Consider the following 17,952-nt stretch of genomic DNA (forward strand, 5'->3'; position numbering starts at 1 on the left):
GCTGCTCTCACCTCCTGTCCAGGCCTCTTTCCACTTCTCCAGGAGATTTCCTGCCCCCAGCGCTTCCGTCCCCTTATGCCGCTCGTTCTCGCTGACTGCAGCACGGAGCTCCGGTCTCATCAGGACACAGTGCGCAGCCAGGAACGCTCATAGTCTCATTGCTATGACGCCATCTAGTGGCGTCTTTCACAACGTGCAGCACTGCAGGCGTCAAAGCAATGAGACTATGAGTGTTCCTGGCTGCACACTGTTTTCCGACGAAACCAGAGCCCTGTTGATTTACTTAGAATCTGATGAACGTAATGGGTGGGTTCTGTCTATTGTATTGTTGGGAGATAAATTGAAATCACTTGCCCAGATCAGAGAGTCATATTTTAGTGAAAGTAAAATATCGGATACCTTGTTTATGATATCTAATGTCCTGTCCGGGGGAGCATATACATTTTAATACAGAGGACCTTAGACTGAAGGGTACCTAGAATAATACTATAGGTACCCTCCTCATCAGCAATATGCGAGGAGATGTCAATTGGGAAGTCATCTGATAACGAGATAGCTACCCCTCAGTTTTTGAATGGTGCTGCTTTTTTTCTTGCCATAATACAAATTCTAACAGTCTATGCAGTAGGACTATCAGCTGTGTATCCACCTGACTTCTCGCAACGCAACTGATGGTCCCAACCCCATTTATAAGGCAAGAAATCCCACTTATTAAAGCAGTAGGATCAGCCATACTATGCCAGGGAAAAAAACACATATATAAGTAGATAAATACTTGATCTACTTACATAACACATGTATTTTACTGTCCACGTTTTGATTTCAGTGAATGTTATATAGTAAATTACGAGAATTCTGTTCCTGGTGGGGGCCATGTCTTTTGCCCACAGTTAAGGCTAACTCGTGATGTCATTTCTGCCCTTTACTTTTTTTCTTGTCTCCTCCAATCGCTGAGTCGCCTCAGCCTTGCTTGTAAACACAAGTGAGTAGGGGATTAGGTTTCAGATAAGAAGCTGGCAGGGAAATAAAAGGGAAGAGGAGGAATAGATTATAGATAAAAAACCCCCAGCATGCAATTCTTTGGCGCGACTACTAAAGGGCCAGGGTTCCTTAAGTATGTGATAACTCCAAATCATAACAGCAGAAAAAGTTTTGAATGCAGGCTTAGCATCTTTATCACTTAATACAATCAGACCAGTTGCTGTTGAAATTTGATTTTTATGGTGAAGATACCGCTTTAAACTTGACAGGGCACACCTGTGAAGTGAAGAGCATTTCAGGTGATTACCTCTTGAAACTCATCCAGAGAATGCCAAGAGTGTGCAACGCAGTAATCAAAGCAAAAGGTGGCTACTTTGAAGAACCTAGAATATGACATATTTTCAGTTGTTTCACACTTTTTGGTTATGTACTATACTTCCACATGTGTTGATTCATAGTTTGGATGCCTTCAGTGCGAATCTACAATTTTCATAGCCATGAAAATAAAGAAAACTCTTTGAATGAGAAGGTGTGTCCAAACATTTGGTCTGTACTGTATACAAGTGAAACATACCCACAAACATCAAAACCCCAATCACAACAGGCCTGCAGCAGAGGACCTGATGTAGAACTTTGAATACATATGACTGGATTGGTCATTTCATGGTGTTCTAAGGATCACTCACAAATGGTAGGAAGGCAAAAATCGCCGTTTTGCTATCAAGATTGATGGCGCTACAACGCTCATATCTGACGCTATCTCCTCCGGAGAAACCGGAAGTGACAGTCACATGACCACCGCCAGCCAATCACTGCACTCAGGCACTGGCCAATCAAGAGCAGAGCTGCGCCGGCATGAGAGCAGTGGGGGAATGCGCCAGAATTTGTCCGCTAGATCCATGACCAATGTCCGCCCATTCAACTCACAGTCAACTGTGACGTGAACTGTGTCTCTTTTCACAATGTTTTCGTATGTCGGAATGGTACTTCGATTTCCACTGATTTATACACCAAGCCCACTGACAGAAATTCTACTCTGCACTATCAGAGCTTCCACCCTGAAGGGGTTAAGAATAGCATTCCCCGGAGTCAAATGGTGAGAGTGGATAGGATTGTTAGTGAGCCTGCGACTTGTGAGATGCGCAAGGCTGAGGTGGCTAATAAATTTTGATGTCGGGGTTATCCTGCCCAAAGTTTGAATGGTGAGACACATTCTCATCGCTCTAGACAGAGACAAAGTGCACGCATTCCATTTGTCTCTACTTACGTTTGCAGTGAGATGTTGGCTAAAAGCTTACGCAAACATTGGCACATCTTACGCGACGGTTTACCGAGAGTACCCGAATTTCGTTATCCCCCCCCCCATCGTTTTTCGTCGGGCACCTACTGTCAGGGATAAATTGCGTACACGGAAAAGCTCCAGGCCGCAGGCTCAGGTGGGAAAAAGTCTGATGTTCTGCCACGTGTGGTAGTGTCGTGCGGGGTAACCAATTTCAACATCCCACTTTGGGCACTACTTACTATGTGAGGGGGAGGTACATGTGTGATTCTACTTTTGTCGTGTATCTCCTTAAATGCCCCTGCAGTTATATTTATGTTGGTATGACGACACAAAATTTAAAAAGCTGCATTTCTGCTCATAAAACTGCAATCAGGAATTCCTCTTTTGGGCAGACGGTCGCTGAGCATTTTACAGCATGCAATCATAATGTAGCTCAGCTCAGGGTCTTGGCGATTGATGGGGTGCCCAAAAATTGGAAAGGGGGTGATCGTGTTAAAGAACTTCTTCGGCGAGAAGCAGGGTGGATCAGGAGATTTGATGCCATGGGTAGTGCAGGTTTGAACTGGAATTGAAAGGGAATTGGATTTATGCTTTTGTAGTTGACTAATTTATAGTTACATAGTTACATAGTTATTTTGGTTGAAAACAGACATACGTCCATCGAGTTCAACCAGTATAAAGTACAACACCAGCCTGCTCCCTCTCATATCCCTGTTGATCCAGAGGAAGGCGAAAAAACCCTTACAAGGCATGGTCCAATTAGCCCCTAAAGGGAAAAATTCCTTCCCGACTCCAGATGGCAATCAGATAAAATCCCTGGATCAACATCATTAGGCATTACCTAGTAATTGTAGCCATGGATGTCTTTCAACGCAAGGAAAGCATCTAAGCCCCCTTTAAATGCAGGTATAGGGTTTGCCATAATGACTTCCTGTGGCAATGCATTCCACATCTTAATCACTCTTACTGTAAAGAACCCTTTCCTAAATAAATGGCTAAAACGTTTTTCCTCCATGCGCAGATCATGTCCTCTAGTCCTTTGAGAAGGCCTAGGGACAAAAAGCTCATCCGCCAAGCTATTAAATTCCCCTCTGATGTATTTATACATGTTAATTAGATCTCCTCTAAGGCGTCTTTTCTCTAGACTAAATAAACCCAGTTTATCTAACCTTTCTTGATAAGTGAGACCTTCCATCCCACGTATCAATTTTGTTGCTCGTCTCTGCACCTGCTCTAAAACTGCAATTTATGTGACAGCTTTCTCTGTGTATTATATTTATATGAGGTATATGCTCTTATATTTTATTCTGTATTTTTATATATACACAGAACCGCCATCAGAAATTTTGGGGCCCCTCACACATCAGCAGACCTGGGCCCCCCTCCAAACCCAAAGCACCCCCCCCATTTTGAATGATCGCACAGAATCCGAAAATGTTTACCTTCAGTATAGGTAGGTAGGTAGCAAGGTATAAGTGCCCCCTGTAGAGGGTATCCAGGTATAGTTGACCCCAGTATAGGTAGCCAGTATAGTTGCCCCTGTATAGGTAGTATAGTTGCCCCCAGTATAGGTAGCATAGTTGCCCCAGTATAGGTAGCATAGTTGCCCCAGTATAGGTAGCATAGCTGCCCCAGTATAGGCAGCATAGCTGCCCCAGTATAGGCAGCATAGCTGCCCCAGTATAGGCAGCATAGCTGCCCCAGTATAGGCAGCATAGCTGCCCCAGTATAGGCAGCATAGCTGCCCCAGTATAATTTAGTAGTGTCAGTGGCAGCGGTCGGGAAATGACTCACCTGACTTCCACGTTCCAGATACCAGAGCGCTGCGTGCCACAGGTCTTCTCCGCCTTCAATGCTGCGCACTGTACTTCCGCTAATTAGGAAGTACAGTGAGCAGCACTGAAGGCAGAGAAGACCTGTGGCATGCAGCGCTCTGGTATCTGGAACGTGGAAGTCAGGTGGGTCATTCCCTGCCCGCTGCCGCTGACACTAATCTAATATCTGGAGGGGAAGCGAGAGAGGAAGGGACTCAGGTGGGGGTTGGGAACTGCTCTGAGGACAGTCAGTGGCATGACTATGTACTCTGTTAAGTGCTGCAGAAGATGTCAGGGCTATATAAATACATAATATTAATATGGTAGGACATAAGACTATGAATATGGTAGGATTTTATTGTGAGCTCCTCTGAGGAAAGTCAATGACATCACTTTGTATTCTGTAAAGTGCTGCAGAAGGCATCAGTGCTATATACATACATAATAATAATATGGTGGGACATTAGACTATGACAGGATTAGAGTGTGAGCCCCTGAGAGGACAGTCAGTGACATGACTATGTACTCTGTACAGTGCTGCAGAAGATGCCAGTGCTATATAAATACATAATAATATGGTAGGACATTAGACTATGACTATGATAGGACTAGATTGTAAGCTCCTCTGAGGACAGTCAGGGACATGACTGTACTCTGTAATGTGCTGCAGGAGATGTCTGTGCTATATAAATACATAATAACATGGTATGACATTAGACTATGCCTATGGTAGGAGTAGATTGTGAGCTCTGGGGACAGTCAGTGACATGACTATGTACTCTGTAAAGTGTTGCAGAATGTGGTCAGTGCTATATAAGTACATAATATGGTAGGCAGGACATCAGTGGTAGGGCATCAGGCAATGACTATGGTAGCAATAGTTAGACTGTAAGCTCATCTGAGGTACAGTTGCTGACAATTATAAAGCTCTGGGGGAGGTATCCATTCTATATACAGTATAATATTTTTGTATTTTGGGGCGACTAATTGAGAAACAATGGTTGGGGGGGGGGGGGGGGGTAAGGAGAATCAGAGAGAGAGGTGAGAAGTATGGGAAACCTGAGAAGGGACAGGGAAATAGAAAGGGGGGGGGGGGGTATAGGAGAGAGGGGGAAAGGGGGGTTTAAAGAGGTAGAGGAACAGGGGAGACAGGCAGGAGGGAAATGGAGCAGGAGGAAATAGCTCACCAATCCTATTTCACAGAGACATGTTGAGTCTGAGAAGTAAAGCTTCCCACCATAACCCTCTGGCTGGAGATGCAGAGCAGGCAGGGAGAGGAGACCACATGGTGCGAGGGGGAGAGAGGAGAAACCAGGAAGCATGCCGCTGGAAAGTAATCTCTTGATCTAAATTGTTCAGGGGCTCGCACAGTGCCTGTGTCTGCTCGTGATTATTACAGACACATGGCTACCAGCATGTTGTGTGCATCACTGACCTCTGTACACTGGACTGCTTGCACGCTGATCAGAATGATTAATTCATGCAGGGCAGTGAGTGTCACAGGAGTCAGCGTGTGCACATGATGCTAAAGTTTATAGCCGACATATTTCCAAGAGACTGACTGAAGCACTGTGCTGTACAACTTACTTTTATGCACAGCTCCTTCCTCACGCTGATAGCTGAAGCAGGAAGGAGGGGGCGGAGGTGAGTGAGGATTGCAGGGCTGAAAACTCTGTGGTCACGTGGTGCCAGAGTGCCGAGATAGCTATTCCTCCTTTCCAACCTGTGCACGGAGAGTGGCGGCAGCAGATCATATTCAGAGCTGTGAGGGTAACAGCCCCAGCACGCAGCTATTACACGTGGATCGCTCTGCTGGGAGCCAGGCGCCCCAGCCCTCCCTTTATAGCCTGTGCAGAAAGCCAGCCATGCGCTGCGCATTGGGGTGGGGGCGGGCGGCGGGCCCTCTGGCAGTCCCTGGGGGCCCCAGGCCCCTCACACCAGTGATGGTTGTCCCCCCCCCCCTGATGGCGGCCCTGTATATACATTTTATCTCTCTTTCTTGAGGGAGGAGCACGGTGAAACTCCCTTTGTTAGTGAAGGCTCTTTAACCGTCGAGCAGTGGGCATGAGTATGCATTGGCTTCTGCTGTTTGTTTATTTATGTAACTATGGCGACATTTCGTCGCATTCTCCCACCGCTCTCATGCCGGCGCAGCTCTCCGGAGGAGACAGCGGTAGATATGAGCGTTGTAGCGCCATCAATCTTGATAGCAGAACAGCGTTTTTTGCCTTCCTACCATTGGTGAGTGATCCTTTGAATACATATGACTGGATTGGCCATTTCATGGTGTTCTAAGTTCTCCATCAGGTCCTCTGCTGCTGGCCTGTTGTGATTGGGGTTTTGATGTTTGTGGGTGTGTTTCACTTGTGTGTGTGTATATATATATATATATATATATATATATATATAGATAGATAGATAGATAGATAGATGTTTTGGACACTTGTCTGTGTAATGCTTTCTGTGCAACTTGACAAAGGCCAGGTATGGCCGAAACAGCAGTCTATCGTTGCTTTCATGGCATGAGCTAATAAAGTATTAGAGCTACAGTATAATACCTCGCTGTGGTGCCGGTCCTTTGTGGAATCTACTGTTGTGACCCCGTGGCACAAGGGTGAGACCGAGGCACGCATCGTATTTATGTCTGGCCCTTATTGGTGTTCCTGTGCCCTTTTCTGCTTGCTTAGACTACTTAGTAATTTTTATTTCAACTGCAAAAACAACCAGTTTTTGAATGGTGTATTGGTTAACATTGCGAAAGCTGCTTTTAGCTCTAGATCATAAACGAACGCTCCTATCTGTAAACAGAGTTCTCAGAAACTATCATTTGCATCCCAGAACATAGTTTAGGGGTCATGGCTTAGACTACTTAATAATGGTTTGTGGGTACAGTGAAAAATGGCACGGGTTAAATAATGGCGCCTCCTTCTGCCCGATATTTGTTTGAAACGATATTTATCGTTTTAAAGGTTAAAATAGTGCAGACCTTTTGAAAGAAATTTATAGTTTTTAAACTTTTTTTTTTTGGTCCTGCCTGAACGATATTTATCGTTTTAAACCCTGCTTTGCTGCCATTTGGAAAATGTCTGCCCACCGACTTTAACGTTTAATAGCACAGCCCCCTTAAAAGCTTAAAGGGGCACTATGGCTAAATTCTTCTTATATTCTCATTTAATATAAAATATGTGCAATTGTAGCAATGTGTAAGACTTGTTTTATGGCTGAATAAAACTCTGTTTAAATATTGCTTTACCCTAAATCAGTGCTGGAGTCCCGTCGCCAGAGAAAGCTAAGCGACGCTGAACCAGCACATTCCATTCTGCAGGAGGAGGCTGCCTTATCAGTCGTTTCATCTGAAGTTGTAATCTCCCCCTTTGATGTATCGGGAGAGGTTTCACCCAACGTCTAACTGCACATTAGTGCTGTTACAGCTCCTCTGATCTGCCATACGTCTCAGGACAATGACGTACGGCTCTGATGAAAAAAAATGCTCCCCGCTGAGGCCCCCCTTCAGAGAAGCTGGCACAGGCAGGGTCACCACTTGTTGTCAGTTGCCATGGAGACCAGCTTCTCTTCTTATGCACAGGATTCCAGCGTCTTGATTCAGCACACGCAAGTGCTGTGTAGCCAGTGTCCTGCCTGTGTCTCTGAAGGGGGGCCTCAGCGGGGAGCATTTTTTTCATCAGAGCCGTACGTCATTGTCCTGAGACGTACGGCAGATCAGAGGAGCTGTAACAGCACTAATGTGCAGTTTGATGTATCGGGAGAGGTTTCACCCAACGTCTAAGGGGGAGATTACAACTTCAGATGAAAGGACTGATAAGGCAGCCTCCTCCTGCAGAATGGAATGTTCTGGTTCAGCGTCGCTTAGCTTTCTCTGGCGACGGGACTCCAGCACTGATTTAGGGTAAAGCAATATTGAAGCAGAGTTTTATTCAGCCACAATACAAGTCTTACACATTGCTACAATTGCACATATTTTATATTAAATGATAATATAAGAAGAATTTAGCCATAGTACCCCTTTAAAACACCAAATTTGCAGGGAATGTTAAGAAGAAAATTGTAAACAAGAGGAAAACATTTTTTTTCAAAAAGACCTTATAGTTTTTGAGAAAATCGATTTTGAATATTCTCCTTCTGACCGTGGGAAAATTAAACGCCCCCCGACTTTAGCGGTTAATAGCAAAGCCCCTTTAAATGCCAGAAACACCAAATGTGTAGGGAATGTTAAGAAGAACAGTGGGAACAAGAAGACATTTTATTTTTCAAAAAGACCTTATACTTTTTAAGAAAATCGATTTTAAAAGTTCAAAGGAAAAAAGGATCCATTTAAATCCCGTAATGACATTTCTGCGGGAAACAATTCCCGCTGACTTTAGCAGTTAATAGCAAAGTCCCCTTAAATCCTAGCAACACCTAATTTGCAGGATATGTTAAAAAGATACTGGGAAACAATATTTAAAAAAAAATAAATTATTTTTTAAAATTTTTTAATTTTTTATGTTCTGAGTGTGGGAAATTTTTGGAAAAAAAATGATGTGGGGTCCCCCCTCCTGAGCCTCTGTAACCCTTTGTCTCTCATGCAGGCTGGGATAGCCAGAATACGGAGCCCCGGCTGACTGGGGCTTCGCACCTTGAGCTATACCAGCCCGCATGGTCTTTGGTATGGGGGCGCTCCGGGGGGCGGCCAAGCCTCCCCCCATCCCCCTTGTCCAATCCATGGATAAGGGGCTCTTCCCCACCTCCGGTGCCCCAGGAGGAGGTGGGGGCGACGACTCCCCGGGGGGGGGGGGGGGGTTCATGGTGGCATCTGGGAGTCCCCTTTAAGAAGGGGACCCCCAGATGCCCACCCCCCCTTCCAGGAGAAATGAGTATAGGGGTACAAAGTACCCCTTACCCATTTCCACACAGGGTTAAATGAAATAAAAAGTCCTTTAATGTTCTAAATTAACCAGAAATACTTACCTGTAACTTTAAGAAAAAATTCCCACGCCAATTAGGTCCCACGAAAGTATCATCTATCTTGCGATCTTCAGAAATACTTACCTGCACCCTTAGGAAAAAATTCCCACACCAATTAGGTCCCATGACAGTATCCTCTATCTTGCGACCTTCTGATACATCTTGATTGAAGATCTCCGCCGTCCTGACGCCACACACACCGCACTGCTTGGCCTCCCCTCCCCCCGGAGCCCTCCCATACCATAGACCATGCGGGGCTGGTATAGCTCAGGGTGCGAAGCCCCAGTCGGCCGGGGCTCCGCATTCTGGCTATCCCAGCCTGCATGGGGGACAAGGGGTTACAGAGGCTCGGGAGGGGGGACCCCACGTCATTTTTTTTCAAAAAATTTCCCACATTCAGAACATAAAACTAAAAATTAGGTGAGGGTGACAGGTGCAGGCAGGTGGGGAGAGATCGCGGGAGCCGGTGCTATGCGTCCGCATCCTAAGGTATAGTAACCGGCTCATCAATGAGCCAGTTCTTTTTGTATTGAATCAAATTAATCGATTCAGAGCCTGTTCATTCGATTCCATACAAAAAGAACCGGCTCATTGATGAGCCGTTTACTATACCGTAGGATGCGTCCTGTGCGGACGCATAGCACCGGCTCCCGCGACCTCTCCCCAACCTGCCTGCACCGGTCACCCTCACCTAGGGTGGTACACCAGGTGCCAGGCTAGGTAAGGGTGACAGGTGAGGAGGCAGGTAGAACAGTGGGAGCCGGTGCTATGCGTCCGTACGCAGGACGCATTGTAAGGTATAGTATTGCTAATTGCCGTGGGAGATCTTCAATCAAGGTAACTGAAGATCGCAAGATAGAGGATACTTTATACGATGGATCATTTCTGAGGATATATTGGCGTGGGAACATTTTTTTTAAAGGTACAGGTAAGTATTTGTGGTTAATTAAGATCATTAAAATACTTTTCTCGTGGTTGTGTTTTTATTTCATTTAACCCTTTGTGGAAATGGGTAATGGGTACTTTGTACCCCTATACTCATTTCTCCTGGGAGGGGGTGGGCATCTGGGGTCCCCTTCTTAAAGGGGACTCCCAGATGCCACCATGAACCTCCCCAGGGAGTCGTCGCCCCCACCTCCTCCTGGGGCACCGGAGGTGGGGAAGAGCCCCTTGTCCATGGATTGGACAAGGGCTCCAGGGGGGAGGCTTGGCCGCCCCTTCCCCCCAGAGCCCCCTATACCATGGACCATGCGGGCTGGTATAGCTCAGGGTGCGAAGCCCCAGTCGGCCGGGGCTCCGCATTCTGGCTATCCCAGCCTGCATGGGGACAAGGGGTTACAGATGCTCAGGAGGGGGGAACCCACGTTTTTTTTTTTTTTTATTTCCCACACTCAGAACATAACAAAAAAAGTTGATAGCAAAATTTAAAAAAAAAACGACGTGGGCCTCTGTAACCCCTTGTCCCCCATGCAGGCTGGGATAGCCAGAATGCGGAGCCCCGGCCGATTAGGGCTTCGCACCCTGAGCTATACCAGCCCGCATGGTCCATGGTATGGGGGGCTCTGGGGGGGAGGGGCGGCCAATCCTCCCCCTCCCCCCCCGGAGCCCTTGTCCAATCCATGGACAAGGGGCTCTTCCCAGCCTCCCTTGCCCCAGGTGGAGGCGATGACTCCCTGGGGGGGTTCATGGTGGCATCTGGGAGTCCCCTTTAAGAAGGGGACCCCCAGAGGCCCCCTCCCATGAGAAATGAGTATAGGGATACAAAGTACCCCTTACCCATTTCCACAATGGATTAAATGAAATAAAAACGCAACAATGAGAAAAGTCCTTTAATGTTCTAAATTAACCAGAAATAATTACCTGTACCTTTAAAAAAAATTCCCACGCCAATTAGGTCCCACGACAGTATCCTCTATCTTGCGACCTTCTGTTACATGTTGATTGAAGATCTCCGCCGCCCCCGCCGTACTGCTCTCGGCTATAAAGTATAGCTGAGAGCGCGTCTATACAGACGCATTACCGCCAGCTCCCGCTGCCCTCCCTGCCTCCCCCCACCTGTCACCCTTACCCATGCTGGCGCCTAATGCACCCATGGGTGCCAGCATGAGTGAGGGTGACAGGTATGAGAGAGGCAGGGAGGGCAGCGGGAGCTAGCGGTAATGCGTCTGTATAGACGCGCTCTCAGCTATACTAAGTATAGCTGAGAGCAAAAAGCATCTTTACATTTTGGCTCCAAAGCTCCCCATTGGTTCCTTATCGACCAATGGGGATCCTCCTGATCCCCATTGGTCTGTTAAGGAACCAATGGGGACCATTGGAGCCAAAATTTGAAGATGCTTTTTGCTCTAAGCTATACTAAGTATAGCTGAGAGCAGTGCGGCGGGGGCGGCGTGTGTGGCGTCGGAGATCTTCAATCAAGATGTAACAGAAGGTCGCAAGATAGAGGATACTGTCGTGGGACCTAATTGGCATGGGAATTTTTTCTTAAAGGTACAGGTAAGTATTTCTGGTTAATTTAGAACATTAAAGGACTTTTCTCGTCATTGCATATTTATTTCATTTAACCCTTTATGGAAATGGGTAAGGAGTACTTTGCACCCCTATACTCATTTCTCCTGGGAGGGGGTGGGCATCTGGGTTCCCCTTCTTAAAGGGGACTCCCAGATGCCACCATGAACCCCCCCCCCAGGGAGTCGTCGCCCCCACCTCCTCCTGGGGCACCGGAGGTGGGGAAGAGCCCCTTGTCCATGGATTGGACAAGGGCTCCGGGGGAGGGGAAGGCTTGGCCACCCCTCCCCCCCCGGAGTCCCCCCATACCATGGACCATGCGGGCTGGTATAGCTCAGGGTGCGAAGCCCCAGTCGGCCGGAGCTTCGCATTCTGGCTATCCCAGCCTGCATGGAAGACAAGGGGTTACAGAGGCTCGGGAGGGGAGACCCGTCTTTTTTCCAAAAAATTTCCCACACTCAGAACATAAAACAAATTAAAAAAAATTATTTTTATTTTTTAAATATTGTTTCCCAGTATCTTTTTAACATATCCTGCAAATTAGGTGTTGCTAGGATTTAAGGGGACTTTGCTATTAACTGCTAAAGACAGCGGGAATTGTTTCCCGCATAAATGTCATTACGGGATTTAAATGGATCCTTTTTTCCTTTGAACTTTTAAAATCGATTTTCTCAAAAAGTATAAGGTCTTTTTTGAAAATTATTTTTTTCTTCTTGTTCCCACTGTTCTTCTTAACATTCCCTACACATTTGGTGTTTCTGGCATTTAAAGAGGCTTTGATATTAACCGCTAAAGTCGGCGGGCGTTTAATTTTCCCATGGTCAGAAGAAGAAAATTCAAAATAGATTTTCTCAAAAATTATAAGGTCTTTTTGAAAAAAAATGTTTTCCTCTTGTTTACAATTTTCTTCTTAACATTCCCTGCAAATTTGGTGTTTTAAGCTTTTAAGGGGGCTTAAAAGTTTGGCGCCATTTTTTAACTTTTAAAACGATAAATATTGTTTTACAATGCAAGTGAATGGAACGCCATTTTTATCTACCGGCGCTGGGCGCCATTTTTCACTGACCCGATGGTTTGTTTTAACTGCAAAAACAACTAGTTTTTGAATGGTGTATTGGTTTAACATGGCAAAAGCTGCTTTTAGCTCCAGATCATAAACTAACATTCCTATCTGTAAACAGATTTCACTGAAGCTGTCATTTACATCCCAGAACATAGTTTAGGGGTCATTACATTGACTGCTCTAGTCAATTTTTTTTTATTGCAAAAACAACCAGTTTTTAAATGGTGTATTGGTTTTATCATGGCGAAAGCTGCTTTTTGCTCAAGATAAACTAACGCGCCTATCTGTAAACAGATTTCACTGAAGCTGTCATTTGCCTCCCAGAACATAGTTTAAGGTCATTACATTGACTACTTTAGTCAGTTTTGTTTTGTTTCAAGGGTTTTTATTGAAGAAAAAGTTCAGTTACATGCAAAGTTTGACAATAGAAAAGCCCCACACATGGGGCATGTTGCTTCAGTTATAACAAAGATGATACATTATTTGAAAGACATGAACATTACAGTTTAAAGATTCATAATGAATAGTACTTTGTCAATAATGAACATATTATAAAGAGACTATAACGTAGAGGGGAGCGGGCATGTCCAAGGGAAAGAGGGGAGGGAAAAAAGGGATAGTATATGTGGGGGTGAAGGTCAGGCCATGGGTGGATAAAACCACATCATGCCAATGGCCCATACCAGCGGAAAAGAGAGGTAAGAAAAGGAAATTAAGGGGAGGGTAGGGGACGGTGAGAAATACCATAGTACAATATCATTGCCACTACAAAGTCAGTCAAATTAAGATTGTTTGCACCTAATTCGATCTTTAACTATCAAACCTATTACAAAGCTAGTTTGTCAGGGGATCTAAAATGAATGAAGGGTATATCTAAGACCCACATTGTCCTGGTATTGGATCCAAGGATCCCAAATCTTAAAGAAAATATCCAACCTGTCAAATATTTTTGCTCTAATATGTTCCGATAACATAGTTTTATTTAAATCTTTAAAAACATTGTCAGCAAAAAGTATGGGTTGTTTCCATTGTGAGGCCAAGTGTCTCTTGGCTTGAGCCATTATAAATGGAATTCATTTATGAATAGGATGTAAGACTGATCGTGGTCCATTTCCCAAGAGGATTATCGATGGGTCCATGGGGATCTGTTTACCCAACATTAGACAAATCTTATTCCATATTGCTTTCCAAAAACGTTGTGCTATTGGACACTCCCACCATATGTGCCACAGGTCTCCCCTTATGCTACAATGTCTAAAACATAGGTCAGATGTGTCAGGGTAGAAGCAATGCATTTTAGCTGGGGTAAAGTAAGTCCTGTGGAACAGTTTAAGGGAGGTCTCAATTGAAGAGAAAAATAAACATCCCCTCGTAAGAATGGAGCAGCAATGAGCCCATCGAGCATCCGAAAGGGCAATATTACAGTCTTTCTCCCAATCAGTATGAACCTTTAACCAGCTGAGCGGTCTGGACGAGCTCAGCTCGTCCAACACCGCCAGCGGCTGCCGCTCAGGCCCTGCTGGGCCGATTTTAACGAAATAAAAAGCAGCACACGCAGCCGGCACTTTGCCAGCCGCGTGTGCTGCCTGATCGCCGCCGCTCTGCGGCGATTCGCCGTGAGCAGCGGCGAAAGAGGGCCCCCCTAGCCGCCTGAGCCCAGCGTAGCCGGAACAAAAAGTTCCGGCCAGCGCTAAGGGCTGGATCGGAGGCGGCTGACGTCAGGACGTCGGCTGACGTCGATGACGTCACTCCGCTCGTCGCTATGGCGACGATATAAGCAAAACAAGGAAGGCCGCTCATTGCGGCCTTCCTTGTTTATTCTGGGCGCCGGAGGCGATCGGAAGATCGCCTCCGGAGCGCCCTCTAGTGGGCTTTCATGCAGCCAACTTTCAGTTGGCTGCATGAAATAGTTTTTTTTTTATTTAAAAAAAACCCTCCCGCAGCCACCCTGGCGATTTAATCAGAACGCCAGGGTGGTTAATCTAGGGGGAACATTTGTCTGAGATAATATATAATTCTGAAATTATATAATTCTGAAATTAGGCCTTTTTCCGTTGCTTGATTTTTACATTTAACTTCAAATGGTGTATATACCAGTACATCTCCTTTATCATCTAAAGTTTGTAAGAACTTGAATATTTGTGAGAGTCTCTCCCTTTCTTCAAAAGGAACATTATGCTCTTTGCCAAATTGGATTGGAGAGAGTCAGTTTTGTTTCAACTGCAAAAACCTCCAGTTTTCGAATGGTGTATTGGTTTAGCATGGCGAAAGCTACTTTTAGCTCTAGATCGTAAACTAACGCTCCTATCTGTAAACAGATTTCACTGAAGCTATCATTTGCATCCCAGAACATAGTTTAGAGGTCATTACATTGACTACTGCGGTCAATGTTATTTCAACTGCAAAAACAACCAACTTTTGAATGGTGTATTGGTTTGACATGGTGGGGGGCGTGGCTACGACGCGGAGGTGAATGGCAGCTTGAGCCTGCAGCTCTCCGTGGAAAGCACCTAATACAGCGTTTTACAGCAGCCTAAGAAGCCTCTTTTTGTGATAAATCGGTGGGTGACCATTGCCTAATCACTATGGAGTGGAGGAAAGTCGCTTTTGGGGAGAAATCAGCGTCTCCTGTCCCTAAGAAGCTCTCTGACTTCTTTGTTCAAGATCCCCAAGATGGCCACCGTCATCAGCCTCATGGCAGCGATACTTCAGCTTTCACTACTCCATCTCCCCAAACCCAGAGGAAAAAATTCCATCATATGGGGACAACATTTCGCAGGGGTAATACAGAGGACTTTGCGGAGGAAAGTGAAGGAGAAGCGGAGGATGAGGACAGGGATCGCAGCCCGCTGAAGCCATTGAAGTCTCAGCTCCCATCTGCTAGACAAAGAAGCGCTGAAGCCCAGGTAGGAGGCAATATGCAGCCCTTATCCCATCCACCCGCCCAGTCATCCACAATGCTTAGTCCCCTTGAACATTTGTCTAAATTCCCAGCCACTGAACAGCCCATGACGCAGACTTTATGATGTCTTTCACTAGCCTTATGACAGGCAATATGGCGGACATGAGAGGAGACATTCACTCACTAGCAAGCCACATGTCTCACTATGCTGGGGAAACTGACCAGAGACTAGCTAAGCTTGAGAACAGGATTGTGGAAATGACTACAGCACATAACGCTTTAGTGGACTCTCATAAAGAGTTGATTAAGGAGAATAAGTGGATGAAGGAGAAGATTGTGGACAGTGAGGACAGAAACAGAAGAAATAATGTAAAGCTGAGAGGAGTCCCTGAAACTGTGAACGATGATCTTAAGACCTATGTTATGGATGTGCTGAAGATTACATTTCCCACTCTGTCTGATAGTGAGCTAACAGTGGACAGAGCACACAGGCTGCCTAAGCCTGCTCACATAGCCAAACATTCCCAGAGATGTGATATGCAGGGTACATTTCTTCCATGTTAAAGAGAGATTACTAGCTGCCACCAGAGGAGGAAAGAAACTTCCCAGCCCATATCAGGACCTCACATTATACCAAGACTTGTCCCAGATGACTCTCCAAGCAAGGCGTACGTTTTCACAGATCACTGCAACCCTTAGATATAAGAATATCCCTTACTCCTGGGGATTCCCAACCAAATTGATTGTGAATGATAATGGCAACTTTCATGTCATGAGGACCCCAGAAGGAGGACAAGAGATGCTTGCAAGATGGAACATTCCCATTTCTGCTGCTAAAGAACCCAGGAGAGACAGACCTTTTTCAACAGCCTTTAAACAGAAAGAAATGGATACCACCCCACCGCAAGCTGAAGAAGACAAAGCTGAGGAGGCTTCTGGCACTTCTTGAACTGCTAGGTGCCTAGCCACAGACTTTTTCCCCCCACTTTGTCCTTTCCCCCCGGGTTTCCCCCGAGGAGAAAGGTCCCTCAGGAACCCACACCGGTGGGTCTGACCTTTTGGCCATATAGACTGTTATTTTGAAGTTTTAAATAACTGTTTTTCTTGTTTTTCTATTTTTTTGTCTTTCTTTCTTAGCTGGACTGAGAACTTTCTCTTTGGTGGCTCCTACTGAGGTAGAACCGGATGCCTTGGTATTTGTTGCTGCTTATGCTATTTTTGTTGTTTTTCATATTTGTTTTTAGAGTATGTATCATAATGCTGTCCTTAACAACTGTCTTTTTTGTATCTAGAAATGTGAGGTTCATATTGCAGTGTACTTTCTGGTCTAAGATTCTTGAATCTCAGGCGGCCCCGGGGGAGATCACCAGTTTTCTGTTGGATTCATCAGGTAAAAACACACATATAACTATAGATGTCACAGGAATGTAAGTTGTTGTTTCTTAATGTGAGGGGATTAAATTCATACAGGAAGAGATTTCTTTTACATAAATTAGTCAAAAACCATCAAGCAGATATAATCTGCTTACAAGAAACCCATCTGAACAAGCTTTCTGCAGGGAATTTTAACTGAATGGTTTTTCTAACATCTATCATTCTACCCTACAAAAAAAAAAGAAAGCTGGTGTCTGTATTGCCATTAAAGATACGCTGGGACTGGTGGTGAGGGAGACCTTCTGTGGGGATGATGGTAGATTGGTGTTGATATCTGGAACCATTAACTCCCAAGGGTTCACATTTGCTAACATATACGCCCCCAACTATCATCAGGCTACTTTTATTAATAAAAAACTAAACAAAATCATTAAGATTAATAAGGGAGGATTATTCATAGTTGGCGATTTTAATTCTGTAGTTGACCCCCTTATAGATTGCACATCTAAATTAAGAAAATCTCACTCAATTTTACAACCATCTCTAACTAAATTTGAGTTATATGACACTTGGAGGTGTATGTACCCCAAAGAAAAAAAATTCACCTACTACTCACCAATCTACAAATCATTCACAAGAATTGACTATTGTCTCACTGACAGGTTTTCCTTGCCACTGGTCTCAGATGTAGAAATTGACTCTAGAGTTTGGTCAGACCATTCCCCTTTAACTACTAAATTTTTACTAAAAAATTCTTCCCCACAAAATTCTAATTGGAAACTAAATAAATTTATATTAAATTCTGAACATACTCTTCCACTCATTAAAAATGACCTGAAGGAATATTTTCACTTTAATGACACCTCAGAGGTTTCCAGAGCTACACTGTGGAACGCACATAAGGCCTTTATGAGAGGAGTCTTCATGAAACATAGTGCCATTCAAAAGAAAAAAAAAATCAGAGAGAAGTCTGACTCACTGCTGATTAAAATTAAACAGCTAGAAAGAGAAATCTTTAATAATCATAAAATTGATCTACTGCCATCTCTAGAGGCGGTGAGAC

Source organism: Hyperolius riggenbachi, chromosome 11, assembly GCF_040937935.1.
Source record: "Hyperolius riggenbachi isolate aHypRig1 chromosome 11, aHypRig1.pri, whole genome shotgun sequence".
NCBI classification, from domain to species: domain Eukaryota; kingdom Metazoa; phylum Chordata; class Amphibia; order Anura; family Hyperoliidae; genus Hyperolius; species Hyperolius riggenbachi.